General features: G+C 43.6%; 1 protein-coding gene and 1 pseudogene across 1 annotated transcript in view; one reads left to right on the top strand and one right to left on the bottom strand.

Moving 5' to 3' along the window:
• The window catches only part of LOC138973593 (uncharacterized), a 409,985-nt gene that overhangs the window by 30,695 nt on the left and 365,161 nt on the right, over positions 1 to 14,129 (top strand). The window lies entirely within an intron of this gene.
• On the bottom strand, positions 4,967 to 7,730 carry LOC138974363 (uncharacterized; annotated as a pseudogene).

Below are 14,129 nucleotides of genomic sequence, written 5' to 3'. Positions count from 1 at the left end.
CAAAATCGTAATCACTTTCAGAACATCACAATCCCAATTCACGATGTCTTTGAGTAAAGTGTAAAAAACCCGGAAAAAAATCCCAACCAAACACACAAAAAACAAAAACAAACAGAAAATCCACATTTGTGGCTTTGGCTGTGTGATAGTCTAACTGAAATGACTATTCCAACTTGGACCCAAATTCCAACCTTGCGCAGGGCCGATTCTAGAATGGACCAGCAACAAGGGTTTCATTCTAGAATGGCACCCCTGTACTTGCGCAGGGTTAGAATTCCAACCTGGACCCGGTCCATTCTAGAATGAAACCGGATTCTAAGAACGCGCAGAACATATGTATTGTACTATGTTTTGATGAAAAGCCGCGGAGCCAGTTTATTTCGAACGCTTCGTGTGTTTTCTCCCAACAGACTTTGGGGTAATGATCGAAGAGTATGGTTTTTGGTCCAACAGCTAAGAAGAAACTGAGGTCGCGTGCATCGTCTTTTGTTTAGGTCTGTAAACTGTTTTATTCCTTTTATTGGGTGTGTCTTGTGTGTGTGTATGTGTCTATATAAGAAGAAGGGGCGGAATCATCACCACCACTTTCATCTCGTACCCACCAAAGTAGAGAGAGGGTTAGAAGAGTGCTAGGAAGAAAAGAGAGGTACACAAAACAAAAAAAAAGTCATGATGGAGACGGCCAGTCCCTCTTTAGAGCAGATGTTGGAAGAATTGGAGGCTGGTATTCTCAAAGTTAAAGATCACCTGCGAAACAGTTTGTTCTTGATGTTTGTTAGTGAGTTAAAACGAGATGTTTGCAAACGCCTTGAAGAAAAAAAGAGAGAAAAAAAAGACTATTCAACACGTTGGACTGTTGACGCCATTAGAACCGTCGCAGATAAAATCTGGGAACACCTAAATCGAGACAAAATTCTTAGTCGTTGGAATGTAGCATTACCCAAGACACATCCAGACGGGGTCTCCTGGTGGTGTTTGCGAGTTGTTGTGTGGAAGTGGACAGAAACGACAGCGTTTCGAAAAAGGGTTATCACTCATGTGACTGAACAACTGCTCTGTGAGTGATGCAACAGAGTGAAAAACGACATAGCATCCCACGTGACCTTAGGCTAACCCAGTGTGGACCCGTTGAAACCAGAATAATCAAGATGTACATGAACCACGAGTGTGTATATAAGACAGGACGGATGTAAAAAGACCACTACAGAGGATTTTTGCGGAGTCGATCATGCCTTCAGGGACCATGAAGCAGCCACCACAGCCGGCTACACGCTACCCGCTAGGTGGAAGCCTTTTTGCCTCAGTAAAAACGTGGAGAGGGGCTGTAAAAATCCATATTCGCCACTATGCTGTTCCCACCCGCACCAAAGGTGGGCGTGTTGTCCCCACCCAAAGAGGAGTCACCCTGGACTTGAAAAAGTTTCAGAAACTGCTTAGAGTGCAGAAAAAACTCAAAGAAGACTTCCACCAACAGGTATCTTCTCTGTCACCCACAGAGGAGAAGCAGGAGGAGGAAAAACATCCGAAAAATCACACAGAGTGTCCGCCGTCAGACTACTACTGTTCAACACCATCAACCACAGCCACGGCTTCGACACAAAGCGAGGCATACCCTCAGCAGCTGCAGCGACCTCTGTATTCCACATGTCCGGCTTACTGTCCTGCCACAACCGTAAATCCTCTTCCTGTGACACCAAGAAGTGGTTATGAAGTTGACAACTAATCCGGGGACCACCTCGTTCCTTTAAATTGACAATCATGATTTGGCTTTTTTTGTTTTGTTTAATGTATGTGTGTGCAAAATGTTAATTTTTTTTTTAATATTCAAAAGACTGCTGTCACTTTTATAATAAAATGATCATATTGGAAAAGTTAATAACTATGTGTCTGTATAACTCTTGAATGCTACCGTGAGTAGTTTTATGTATTGTTTTGTTACTCTTTACGTCTGACTTTTTTACCTTCTTGTTTGGAAGTACTTGTGTAAACGCACGCGCATGTGTTTGTGTGTGTGTGTGTGTGTGTGTGTGTGTGTGTGTGTGTGTGTGTGTGTGTGTGATCGGAGGTGTGTGTGATCGGAGGTGTGTGTGGTGTGTGTGTGTGTGTTTGCACTTACATTTTATTCCCACCACACATATAACCCTACCTCTTACATAGTCTATCAACAACAAAATTAAAAAAAATTAAACACCGCAACAACGAAGAAAATAAATATCAAAAACAAAATAATACCTATCTTATCTGGTGTACCTATCAAAACCTTGTACGTAGAACAACCGTTTCTATTTTTAGTGCTGACCAATCAACAAGTTCTAACATGTTTAGGTCTTGCATCTCTGTGGTGCAATGCTCAGACGTGATCAGTCTCTAACCTAACATTATGTATGACTGACTGTAGAACAACTCGTGTTCGGTGTAAAATGTACCTCCGATGTTTATAACACCCACATAAAAAACAACAATCTGAGTCTACTTGTTAAAACTTTTGTTATATGTGTACATCAGCTCCCATCCCTCTCATCAGTCGAGCTAACTTCCACACCCACCCCACACCATTTGTCTAGCACTAATCTAAGCATTAAACCCTAATCATCCCTCGGGGTAGACAAATCACCTCCTATTAAACTTCTCTACCCGCTGGCCACCTCTGGTGGTTTTATCGGCGAAGGGGCTCCGCAAAGAGTAGAGATACCATTTTTATTACCTTATCCTGACACCTCCCCTGACAGGGCACCAAACTACATAGCTATTAAAGAGAGAGGGCTCCGCGAAGCGCGGAGAAAATGGGGGAATTACTGCTTTTTATTGGTGCTTACCCCAGCTGGAGTGGTCATTAGTACCGAGCAACAGGTACAGGCACATGAAATCACATGACAAAATATAAAACGCAATAAACCGTTTATGCGCAATATCTCCTTATCACTACTTAAACACAGGCACCTTAACCTATAACCTTCTATCAAAATACGGCTGCGCGGCTGCGCAGCTGCGCAAATAAATGAGGCCTGAGGCATACCTCTTCCTTACTACTCATAAGACATACATATATATACACTCTTAACTCTTAGCAAGTGACCACGTCATGTCCCTAATAGACGCTAGTTCTGGGGACAGAAAAACCAAGTTAGAATAGCACTCTTAACCAAAGTCTTAGAAAAATCCACATTTTCAACTGTGAAAAAAGAAAAACCACACAACCACAATTTAATATTTACTAAAGCAAACAAATATTCGCATAAGGTAACCTGTCAGACAAAAAACTCCAAATTCAATTTCTTTGCTTTAATATTTTCAAAAAGACCCTCAAAAGCAGAACTGAACCGTGAAGTTCACATTAATAAGTATAATATTTGCCCAAAAGAATAATCAAATCTAAAACATTGTCAGTGTTCACATTATCATCATCTCCAAATCTCCGCATTATTTTTATTCCATTTCATATTCTTGTTGCATTTAGCTGTTTTTGTCTTCTTCTATTATTTCTTTCCATTTGTATGCTTCTTTAGTGAATATTATGTGAATATTTAGTATTTGTTTAAGGACTGGTTGTTAGATAAGGCAATGTGCCTTCAACCTTTATCCTTGTAAAACAAAGTTCGTTCGTTCGTTCTTTGACTTCAAACGTGTCCAAACGTCCTGATAATTATGTAACACAAAATCGTGTTTTTAATTCTTTGAAAACAGCAGGCGAAGTCGTGCAAAGGAATAACGCACTGTAGGTCAGCAACGAGTGCGTATGGCGATTGAGGTTGCCTTCTGAAGTGAAGTACCCCTTGGCCGTTTCTCCTCACACAAAACGTCTGTTACCTTCATCAACGCGTATTTACAAGCAAGTCTAGATCATTCATTTCAACACTAACAGTACCAGTCCCACGCCCACACGTTCGTTCACCAGATGCGTCATCTATCCCTAGCAGTGGGGCTCAGCAAGGGAATAAACAGGCAAACACTAATCCATGCAAGTTCCATTCTGTTCGTATTTTCTCTTCACGCATTAGGTACACCCTTGGAGTGTCACAGTAACATAGTTTGCATAATACCCATGCAGCAAACGTCACTGACCGATCGGGAAGTGATACACGCTTTTCTCACAGTATCGATGGTCAGAGCGTAACTATTTCACAGCAACTTTTTAAACAGAGTTTCTACTCTGCTCGCGTCTCTGCTAGCAGCTCGTGTAAAGAACTCTACAGAAACATGAACACGATTCTGTGCAAAGTACAAAAGGTCATCCTTCCATTAACGATCCCGACTACTGAACTTCCAACTGCATTCTCGGACTTCTTTCTTCAAAAGATCGTGTCCATTCGAGTTTCCCCTAGCCCTCACTCAGCAACGTCACCGCTGAGACGTACACTGGTTCTCCATTGTTTAACTTTACACCAGTGTCCGAAAAGTTTGTTCTAGAGACTCTTCAAAAGTCTGCAAAAAAGTCGTGTGAGCTAGACCCGATTCCATCAAAACTTTTCCACGACAATCTCGAAACCCTTCTGCCCACCATTACAAACATTTAGTCCACAAGCCAAGTATACCTACCGTGCACCCCCCCCCAGGGGTTGGCAAGACTGGTCTAGAAATGATCCCTAGAGTATCCTGAACACGAAACAAAAACTTTAACAGCAAAAAGTTGGGATGCTTAGGAGTTACAGCCCTTGACGTAAGGGTACCCTCTTGTGCGCTTACTGCGGCCGTTCGAAGTTTACTGTGAATCAACTGCTGTAAATGAACAAGAAATCTACCATGCACCCCTCCAGGGGTTGACGGGACTTGCCTAAATATGTTCCTTAGAGTGTTCTGAACACGAAACAAAAACTTAAACAGCAAAAAGTTGGGATGCATAGGAGTTACAGCCCTTGATGTAAGGGTGCCCCCTCGTGCACTTACTGCGGCCGTTCAAATTTTACTGTGAAACAGCTGCTGTAAATGAACAAGCAATCACACGAAGTATTGTTCAGTGTTTCTAATTTTAATCAGAGTCTTCTGAGCTGGAGTCATCCAGGCCATTCTGCAAGAAGCACTCTGTGTCGTCTTCCTCTTCTTCCGCATCTGAGTCAGGGACATCATTGAGGAGATCGTCAATGACAGTCTGGGGTAAGGTCAGCTCTTCTTCCTCTTCTGTCCAGAGTGGCTCTAAAATGCCATTGTTCATCACCCAGCCATGACCTTCTGTGGGGTTAGGAATGTCTGGCACAGGCTGGTCACCTCGCTTCCAGATGGCCACTTGATAGTTGCAGCGGCGAATATGTTGCTTCAGACTGCGTCAAGAAGGTGGCAAAGTAGCCAAGTCGACATTCTGACTGGCATTTACCACCTCTTCGCCACACTTCTCTTTCAGCAAGTGATGCCTCAGCTCATTAACCTTGCTGAATCGTGACCTGCCATAGATACAGCATGTGAAGGACTCCAAGTCATCAATTATTTCATCCTGCATGTCCCACGTGTTGCCAAGCTGAGCGAGCGTCTTCACAAATGCTGGCTTCTGCTGCAGAACCTTCACAGCCTTCACTTTGCCTTTGCCCTTGAAGGCGCTGGTTGAATCACAGCCTGTGAAAGCATGGAGAGACAACAGTGCAGTGCAGAAAGGCTGTGTAAGTCCTCTGGCTAGGTCACTGATGTCAATCAGTCGCTTCTTGTTGCCTTTGCCCGTGTCAAACAGGATTGTAACACCGTCTAGCTGAGGGGCAAAGTTCAGGAGGATGAAAAATACATCTGTGTCAGGACTCTTGACACGAATGTACTTGTACCCTTGATCTTGTCCATACTTGGAGTAGAGGATGTCAACACGCGAGTCTGTTTCTTCTTGGGTAGACGACAAGGAATGAAGTTCTTGTTTTTCAGTCTTTCTACCATCAGCTGATGAGAGCTTGAATGCTTGCCCTTCACAGACGAGAACGACGTTTCTCTCCTTGTGCTTTTCAGCAAAGGAATCCTTGCTCCAGACATCCAGTAGCAGTTTAATGAACTGCACTTTGTTATCTTCATTAGCCAGAAATGCCTTCCAGTCTGCTGGTCGCTTTGTGCTATCCCCTTTCAGGATGATCTTGTCACCAGACCCTCTTCTCTTTCGCTCCATGGATTTCACAGAACAGTCTTGGTACATCGGTGCTGAATACAAAGTCAGTTTCTGGTGGTACCATGTCGTAGAGCTTCTGGCAGATCTGGCGAAAGTTGGGAGGAACTTGTTGCATTGCGTGAAATGTTGCATTGCCATCGATGATCATTAGAGTCTCATCAACAGGGGGGGGGGGGGGGGGGGCAGCGTCTTCCACAGTCTTCGTCAGATAGTGAAAAGCAGCGCTCTTGTCAGTCTTAGCCAAATAACTGTCTGCTGTCCCAAGGCTGTAAGGGACTGGAGTCAGCTGATAGGTCATGAGCTCTTTCAGATCCATGTTCAGATCGCCTTCCTGAGACTTCACGAGAAGTTGGAAGGCCACATTTCCTTGGTGCTTATATTCAGTCAATTTGTTTTGAGTTGACTTGAGTGTGACTCTTTTTGACGTGTCTGCCATGACTTTCAGCTTGAGACGTTTCACTGGCTCGAAGAAATGTTCTCCGGTTTCTAGTCTCTCAGTGATGAACTTCTCCTTCTCGCTTCTGCCTGCTGCTTCTGCACGTAGGACATCCTTCTCGATTTCAGCAGGTACTGTGGCACCTGATGACAGCATGATCAGTTTCTCTTTGTCATGAACCTCAAACGGGTTGGTGAAGCTTTCTACTGCAGCAAGTGTTCGTGCCACACTCTTTTCACTCCTGGTGACTTCTGTTGGACGAAGGTCACGGTGTTGAGTGTCCAGTTCAGTTCACTATCCTTTGTCATTCCAGCCATGTCCATAGTCACTTGCATGTACTTTGTTCTTTGGTGGGTTGTCCTCACCCACTTTTGGTAGGCTGGATAGTTTGAAGCAATTCCAGTGAGACCTGCACCAGCTGCGGCTGCTCCTCCTTTGCTCTTCGCATTGCGCATAAACGTCTCCTCCATCGTTTTGTCAACGGCACATCTGTTGCCAGGAATGAAAGACCTTGCCACGCTGAATGCCCCTTGCTTTAGCAGCTCGGTGGAACCTGGGTGTGAGAGCTCAATGTTGGCGATGAAGAGTCCAAAGAAGGTGAGGTACCTTGCATAGTTTTGTCCCCCAAAGCTGAAGAAAAGATCAGGCATCGCCAATAAGCACTGGGCATACAACTCAGTCATTCGCTTTCACAGCATACAAGAGAGACAGTACATGCCAGATGTGGTCCATATAGGACATCCAGAACTGGGGAGTTTTCCCGTGTTTTCCTTGCCTGACATCTTCTCTATACTGTTCATAGTCTCTGAAGAAGTCACTCGTGCCTTTGTCATCCAGCAGCTGTGCGACAGTGTCGTGCGTGGAGGCTCCTCTTGTTGCAGCAAGCAAGTTCATGGTTTCTTCGGTCATCTGGGGAAAATCTCTGTCTTCTCCTGTCATTTTCAGGTAGCTCGCTAGCATCAAGCGTTCAAGGCATTCCTGCATCGTCTTGTGGCAGTGCAGTGCTCGGTCATATTGCTTCCCAGACTCAACTCCTTTCAAAGAACCAGATGTGATGAGCTCAGCTTCCAACATGATGTCTGACAGCCCAGAACCATTCATCTTTTTACCAATCATTTTCAGATAGGCACAAATAAGATGGAATGTTCCAATGAGAATGATGTGCTTCTCAAATGGCGGCACATGTTGCAAGCAATGGCCGACCTGGGCAGTAATATTTTGTTAATTTTTAATCAATGGAGACGCACTATTGTACTGCGATGTCTTTACAGCTACCACAATGTCGTTTAGAGCCGATTTATACTGTTTAACAGTCGAAATTATACAGAATATCTGCTACTTTTGTACAAAGTGGAACTTCGGAGGGTAAACTCATTTCGGGGGTAATCTCGTATCGTGACACAGGCACTACTGATGCCAAACTGTTGACCAATAACAGAGATTACTCAAGGTTCTACCAGGTTCACTGACAACTAAATTAAAAAAATTGGGATCAAAAGAACATGATTTCTTGTTCATTTACAGCAGCTGATTCACAGTAAACTTCGAACGGCCGCAGTAAGCGCACAAGAGGGTACCCTTACGTCAAGGGCTGTAACTCCTAAGCATCCCAACTTTTTGCTGTTAAAGTTTTTGTTTCGTGTTCAGGATACTCTAGGGATCATTTCTAGACCAGTCTTGCCAACCCCTGGGGGGGATGCACGGTAGGCCTATCTGGCTTGCATACTAATTGTAAATGAATCACTGACCACTGGTACTGTTCCTTCTAGTTTCAAAGAGGCAGTTGTAAAACCCATTCTAAAGAAAGCCTCACTAGATCCTAACCAACTGAAGAACTATAGACCTATCTCAAATCTTCCCTTCCTTTCTAAGCTTCTTGAAAAAATCGTTCTCCACCAACTTGCTTCCCATCTCTCTTGTAACAATCTCCTGAGCCCTCACCAGTCTGCTTACCGTCCAGGACACAGTACAGAGACCGCTATTCTACGCGTAGTAAATGATCTCTTAGTCTCCCTTGATGAAGATAAAGTTTCGGTTCTTCTACTTTTGGACCTTTCGGCTGCGTTCGATACCATCGATCACGACATTCTTCTCCGTCGATTGGAGCAGGATTTTGGCATTCGCAATACTGCACTTCAGTGGTTTCGGTCGTATCTAACTGAGAGAAAGCAGTTTGTTCTTGTTGGTGACCACCAGTCAGCCACAGTTCTCCTTGAATTTGGCGTCCCACAAGGCTCTGTGCTGGGTCCTGTCCTTTTTATTCTCTATACAACTCCTCTGTCCAATGTAATCTCGACTCATTCCGTCGAGCATGAAATGTTCGCAGACGACACACAACTATACAAATCAGAATCACCTGAAAACATTCCTAACCTCCTTCACTCTCTAAACATCTGTACTTCAACTGTTAAAACATGGCTGTCAGAAAATAAACTCAAACTGAATGACGATAAGACCGAGGCGATGTGTTTCTCAAAATCCACAAAAACTCACTCTCTTCCAAAAGCAGTAACACTCGGTGCTGTTAGCATTGATTTTGAAGATAAAGTCCGCGATCTTGGAGTCATTATTGACCGCGATCTGACTATGAAACAGCATGTCACCAAAACCTGCCAGGCCGCATATACATTGAGTTGAAAAGGATTAGTTCAGTCCGCTCTTGTCTGACTGAAGAGGCCACCAAAACACTAATTTCTTCGTGTGTGCTATCTAGAATAGACTTTTGTAATTCAGTAGTAATCGGTAGCCCCCAGACTATCATCCAACCACTGCAAAGGGTTCAACATTCAGCTGCAAGATTAATTTGTAAATCCTCCAAGAAGCAACCTTGTACTCCCCTTTTGAAATATCTGCACTGGCTTCCGGTCAATCAAAGAATTAAGTACAAAAGCTCGTGTCTCTGTTTTAAAATCATCACTGGTTCTGCACCTTCATATCTGTCTGAACTCGTAAACCTGTACGTCCCTTCCAGATCGCTGCGCTCTGCCGCTGACACTCGAATGTTCCGAATTCCAACAAAAAAAAGAAAAGTACATGGACAACGCGCATTTTCAAATGCTGCTGTTAAAACATGGAACTCCCTTCCTTATTCTGTCAGACATAGTCCATCCTATTCTTCTTTTAAATCAAATCTGAGTGTGCGTGTAGAGCGATTCAGACCAAACTACGGGACCGATCTTTATGAAATTTTACATGAGAGTTCCTGGGATTGATATCCCCAGACGTTTTTTTTCATTTTTTTGATAAATGTCTTTGATGACGTCATATCCGGCTTTTCGTGAAAGTTGAGGCGGCACTGTCACGCTCTTATTTTTCAACCAAATTGATTGAAATCAAGTTGGTCAAGTAGTCTTCGACGAAGCCCGGACTTCGGTATTGCATTTCAGCGTGGTGGCTTAAAAATTAATTAATGACTTTGGTCATTAAAAATCGGAAAATTGTAAAAAAACAAAAAATAAAATAACACGATCCAAATTTACGTTTATCTTATCCTCCATAATTTTCTGATTCCAAAAACATATAAATATGTTATATTCGGATTAAAAACAACCTCTGAAAATTAAAAATATAAAAATTATGATCAAAATTAAATTTCGAAATCAATTTAAAAACACTTTTATCTTATTCCTTGTCGGTTCCTGATTCCAAAAACATATAGATATGATATGTTTGGATTAAAAACACGCTCGGAAAGTTAAAACGAAGAGAGGTACAAAAAAGCGTGCTATCCTTCTCAGCAGCGCAACTACTAAACCGCTCTTCTTGTCGATTTCACTGCCTTTGCCATGAGCATGAGCGGTGGACTGACTATGCTACGAGTATACGGTCTTGCTGAAAAATTGCATTGCGTTCAGTTTCATTCTGTGAGTTCGACAGCTTGACTAAATGTTGTATTTTCGCCTTACGCGACTTGTTCTCGTTTCCTTGTGCAAACTACAAATCGGTTTATCTAGTTAGATAAATAGATGTGCATAAGCACGAGCTTGATTTTGTGATTATATCTGCGATTTTTTGTGTGTACGCCATGTATGCAGATTGTGTAGGTATATTAGTATTAATGTGTGAGTGCATGTGTATGTGTGTGTGTTTGTATGTATGTGTGTATGTCTGTCTGTATGTGTGTGTGTGCGTGTGCATGTGTGTGTGTGTGTGTGTGTGTGTGTGTGTGTGAACGTGTGTCTGTGTGTATCTGTGCATGTGTGTGGTGATAGCATGTGTGTGTGTGTATGCGCACGCGTATGTGCGTGCGCACGCGTGTGTTTGTTGTGACTGCATGGATTTAAATGATGAATTTGCTTTGTACTCCTGTTCTTTTTGTGTCTTAATGCTGTATTTTGGTTTTGTACATGTGTATAGCAATGTCATTGTAAAGCGCTTAGAGCTTCTAGGTAGGCGCTCTATAAGTTTCCATCATTATTATTATTATTATTATTATTATGAAGGCGTGGAATGACAAGGCTTTATTTAAAATAGTAAGTCTGCCCACTATCCTGCAGTAGACCACATTACATTAAAGTTGAAGAGTACCCATAAAACTAATGAATTGGCTTTTGAAAGAAAGAGGGGACACAACGCAGCTCCGACCCATCTTTGAATACCCTGGATAATTTCCCCTGAAGTGGCCGTACGATAAACACCTGTCCTGCCAAAGTCTATCACTGTCTGCTCTATAAAAAGCCTGATCGGTTTTCACAGGTGCTATCATGCCCACAATGGTTTAACCGTGAGGGCGTTAAATAGAACTTAAACAATGACTGTAGCATAGCAGACGACACGTTAGTGATGTGATTGGGGAATTGTCTCCCTTACATGTGTACTCGCCAATGCCACCTACCGGAGTGAGACAGTACGAATAAACAGGCAGTCAAAATGAACTACGAGTTCGAGTGTATTAGTATGGTTGTGCTTCGAGCAGGTTATGTCTGTCGTACCCTTGGGAGCGAGTCTACAATCTGGCGACGAGGATCTATGAAGTAACTTAGATTTAAACAAGTTTTTCGTCATTTTCTTGGCCGGTCGATCGAGTGAAATCGTGACGTCATTGAAAACTGTGTGTATACTGTGACGTATTCAGAAAGATGGCAGCGAACATTTTCTGTGTTGACAAATTCGATCCAACTGGTGACCCATCTAGCGTGTCTTCGAGATGGACGAGATGGAAGAAAAGTTTCGAGTTGTACATTGCTGCAAGAGGAGATGTGGGGAATAACCAGAAACGTCCACTGTTGCTCCACTGTGCTGGAGTGGAAGTTCAAAACATTTTTGATACACTGGATGGGGGAGCAAGCTACGATGAGGCAATTACTGCCCTGGATACATACTTCAAGCCCCTGCAGAATGAGACTTTTGAACGCCACCAGTTCAGGCAGATGACGCAGAAGGCAGGTGAGACGACGGCGCAGTTCGTTACACGTCTGAGGCAGAAAGCAGAGAACTGCAACTTCGGTGCTGCACGCGATGCGAGCATCAGAGATCAAGTCATCGACAGATGTCCAGACAGAACACTGCAAGCGAAACTTCTGGCGAAGAGAGCTTTGACATTGGGACAGTTACTTGAAAAAGCACAAGCTCATGAGGCGGCAGTTTCACAGGTGAAGCAGATGGATGGCAGACCAAGTGAAAAAGAAACTGAACTTGTTAGTGCTGTTTCGAGACCACGACCCAGGAAACCGTTTGACCGCACTGACAGAAAGACTAAAACAGAGTCAGACAAACACGGACTGAAATGTTTTCGGTGTGGAAAGACAGGACATTTTGCAAAAGACGCGGCATGTCCCGCAAAAGGTAAAGAATGCACAAAATGCAAAAAAATGAACCATTTCGCTTCTGTGTGCAAATCAAAATCAAAGCATCTGAACAATGTGCGTGAGAGTGATGATGATGATGAGCATGCATTTGTTGTTGACAAATTCTACAATTCCACAATTGATGTTGTTGTGGGGGGTGTCAATATGTCAATGATGATAGATTCTGGGGCAAGCTGCAACATTGTTGATAGGCAAAACTGGGAACAGTTGAAGAAAAAGAAAATGAAGTTTACATGCAAGAAAGTTGACAAACCAAGAAAGCTGTATGCTTATGGGCAGGACACACCTCTGACAGTAGCAGGAACATTTCAGGCAGAAATTGTTGTTCCTGGGGTTTCAGAAATTCACACAGCTGAATTTGTTGTCATTGAAGAGAAAGGCAAAGTCCCTCTTTTGGGAAAAGAAACATCAGAAAAACTGGGTGTTTTGAGAGTGGGATTGCCAAGAGAACCTGAAACTGTCAGATCTGTGTCACTGTCAGACAAACCAGAACAGAGGTACCCAGAGTTGTACAAAGGGTTGGGTAAACTGAAGAATCAAAAGATTACACTGCATGTGAACCACAATGTAAAACCAGCTGTTCAGGCAGCTCGCCGGATTCCATTCAGCCTCCGGGAAAAGGTTGAAAAGAAAATCGCGGAGCTAGAGGAACTCGACATTATCGAGCGCGCAGAAGGTCCGACTTCGTTTGCTAGCCCGATCGTAGTGGTTCCTAAACCCAACAGTGATGACATTAGGCTATGCGTAGACATGAGACAGGCCAATGAAGCGGTTGAGCGTGAACGTTTTCCTATACCGACTATCGAAGAAACACTGATCGAAATGAACGGAAGCAAAGTTTTCACAAAGCTTGATTTGAAGTGGGGGTTTCATCAGCTCGAGTTGTCTGAAGAGTCGCGTCCCGTCACAACATTCGCAACACACATCGGATTATTTCGGTACAAGCGTTTGATGTTCGGAGTGACGTCAGCGCCAGAAATCTACCAACATACTATCCAAGACGTGATTCGCGATTGTCCGGGTGCACGGAACATGACAGATGACATCATCATACATGCAGAAACAGTCGAGGAACATGACCGGAGACTCGACAAGGTACTACGCACACTACAAGAGAATGGCCTCACACTCAATCCAGACAAATGTGTCTATCGGATGTCCGAACTTCAGTTCATGGGGTTCCTACTCTCGGAGAAAGGGATAGGGCCAACATCCGCAAAAGTAGAAGCCGTGAAAAACGCAAAACAGCCGACTTTAGCGTCGGAAGTCAGAAGCTTCTTGGGGTTAGTGAACTTCAACGCTCGCTTCATAGAACATTTGGCTACCAAAGCCGAACCACTGAGAAAATTGATTAGAAAGAATGCACCATTTCAGTGGAAAACAGAACAAGAAAAGGCATTTCAAACTTTGAAGGATGATTTGTCGAAAGCTGAAAACGTCGCGTACTTCGATCCAAAAGCCGAGACGCGTATTGTTGCAGACGCAAGTCCAGTCGGACTAGGTGCAGTTCTCACACAAGTTCAGAATGGTGAGAAAAGAGTGATCTACTATGCTAGCCGTAGCTTGTCGGATGTCGAACGACGTTACTCACAAACTGAGAAAGAAGCATTAGCTCTTGTATGGGCGTGCGAGCGATTTCATCAGTATGTGTACGGTATTGAGTTCACACTTGAAACCGACCACCGCCCACTGCAGTTCATCTATTCCAAACGTTCGAAACCGTCGGCGCGTATCGAGCGATGGGTGCTTCGGTTGCAGAGCTACCAATTCACGGTGGAATACAAGCCGGGCTCACAGAACATTGCCGACTCGT

Source organism: Littorina saxatilis, linkage group LG8 (assembly GCF_037325665.1).
Source record: "Littorina saxatilis isolate snail1 linkage group LG8, US_GU_Lsax_2.0, whole genome shotgun sequence".
Classification (NCBI taxonomy): Eukaryota; Metazoa; Mollusca; class Gastropoda; order Littorinimorpha; family Littorinidae; genus Littorina; species Littorina saxatilis.
This window is presented reverse-complemented; position numbering and strand designations above follow the sequence as displayed.